The sequence below is a fragment of the Pteropus alecto genome, unplaced genomic scaffold, assembly GCF_000325575.1.
Source record: "Pteropus alecto unplaced genomic scaffold, ASM32557v1 scaffold20, whole genome shotgun sequence".
In the NCBI taxonomy this organism is placed as follows: Eukaryota; Metazoa; Chordata; class Mammalia; order Chiroptera; family Pteropodidae; genus Pteropus; species Pteropus alecto.
In genome coordinates, this window is record NW_006436298.1 from 38,986,978 (window position 1) to 38,989,322 (window position 2,345).

General features: G+C 37.5%; 1 pseudogene; it reads left to right on the plus strand.

The window, feature by feature from the left end:
* The first annotated feature begins 1,954 nt into the window (after positions 1–1,954).
* LOC112480783 lies at positions 1,955–2,073 on the plus strand (annotated as a pseudogene).
* The last annotated feature ends 272 nt before the right edge of the window (positions 2,074–2,345 follow it).

Genomic DNA, 2,345 nt, shown 5'->3' on the forward strand with positions numbered 1-2,345 from the left:
CACTTCCAAGTAGGAAAGCCCTGCCTAAATGGCAGGAAATAGGATGTATGTATCAGAAGAATGCATTTTAAAAACACATTATAAATTATTCTACTTGACACAGTCTTTCTGTGGCCTTACTTTACCCTAACAACATGCTGCTCCTTGACCTAAATTAGTTGTGGGGTAAAAACCTTTTCAGCTCATTCATTCATTGAACAATTATTAACTACCGACATGCACAGGGGAAATTCCAGGCTCTCACAAAATTTATGTACTAGTGGAAGAAGACAGATATTGTCAACTAAGCAAATAAATAAATAAGATAATTTCAGTTAGTGATGAGGGCTATGAAGAAAATAAAACAGGAAGATGTGATGGAGAATATGAATGGGTGATCTTGAGAGAAAGTTGGCTGGGGAAGTACAAGATTATGGAATTTGGATTTTATGCAAGTTGGCAGAAGATTTTGGTCAAGGGAAGGACATAATCTGATCTGTGTTTTCAGAGATTGCTCTTCATGCTGTGTGAAGATCTATTTTAGCTTTGTAACTTGGACAGATACCAATTAATTGAGGAGCTCTACCTGGGTCAGTGAAAGAATTATTTTTACTTTCTATTCTATTTTTTTTTTGCAAATCCAGATTAGTTTATGATCCCTCCTCTCATTCTTCCTCATCTTCAGCTATGACCTCCAGAAATAGCAGGACCTTTTAGGTAATAACCTTTCCTACCCCCAGAGAACATGACCATAATGATTAAGGAGAAAATCAATCCATTGTCTCATACTTTCCTAGCAAATGCATTTGTTTGTCTAACCTGGAAAAGCCATGCTACAACTATGCCAAAAAACAATATTTTTTTTGATAGGTCGGCTATATTTGATTCATTAAAGTGACTCTGTAGTTTTCTCCGAAAATAGAAACCTGTTCTACCAGGTTACTTGCCCTAATGACCCAGGCCTAAAACATAGCCAATTGTATAGATTTTCTAAGTGAGAGACTTCAGAATTATGATTGAAGGATAAACTATTTGAAGTATGAACTGTACCAGGCCCTCGGTGGATGGGGCCAGTCTCTTTTCCAAGACTTCAGTGTAAACTTTAACAATGACAATGGTGAACACTTATCAAGCACTCAGATTTTGATAAAGCATTCACTGAAACCAGGTGTTGGCAAACTTCTTCTGTAAAGGACCAGACAATAAATGTTTTCAGCTTGTGGGCCATCTGGTCTTGTGGCAAGTACTCAATTTTGTAGTGAGCAAGCAGCCATAGTAGTATATAAGAAATGAATGTGGCTGTGTTCCAATGAAACTTTATTTTCCAAAACAGGCCATGGGCTGGATGTAGCCCACAGGACATATCTCAATGATCCCTGATCTAAATGACCCACATGTATTCACTTATTTGATCCTAAAAACACCCTAATTGTCATTATTTCCTTTAATTTACAGATGAGAAACTGTGGCACACCAGATGAAATGGCACAGCTCATACATTATAGAGCTAAGAGGTTCACACCCATTCATTGTGGCTCTGGAAGCTGAGCCCAGAGCCACTGTGAGTGTGCTGAACTAGGACAAGCTCCACGCTTCGTCATCTATAGACTTCCTTGACAAATTTATATGAGTTATCTGGTTTCTTTATAAGATAACTACCTCATAGGATTGTTAGAGAATCAACTGCCCAGTAATGGAATGAACCAGACAGTACAATGCTTGCATTAGCACAGAGCTTTGGAGGGAGTTGTCCAATCACTGCACTTTTTTGTGTCCTTTTGGTACAATATTTGAAGGATACCTGGGGTTTTTGTGTTACTGGGGACACTTGTGTCTGGGTATGTGGAATTGTTTTGGCAGTTCATAGAAGAATTGTTGTATTAACAGCCTAAGATTTTTTCTTTATATACTTAATGTGATTATTGCAAGGACCAAATGGAAGGGAAAGAAATACAGAGTAAAGAATTCGTGTGGAGTCTAGGGCCATGCCACCGTGAACAAGCCCAATCCCGTCTGATCTTGGAAGCTAAGCAGGGTTGGGCCTGGTTAGTACTTAGATGAGAGACTACCTGGGAAAACCAGATGCTGTAGGCGTAAAAAATAAAAAATAAGGGATTGCAAGCTGAGAAGTTCCTTGCAATCTGTGAGGTCAACCAAGGGTTGCCTCACCTAAAAAAAATTTTTTAAAAAATAAAAAAAAATAAAAGAATTTGTGTGGAGAATAAAGAATTTCTGGGATAACAGAAATTTTGTGGTATAGTACGCATATAGAGAGAAACATGTATAAGTATGTCTGCTCACGCTGGGAAACTCTTAGATTTTTAAGAGATTAATAAAAATTTTTGAAGTTAAAGTTTAATTATTAA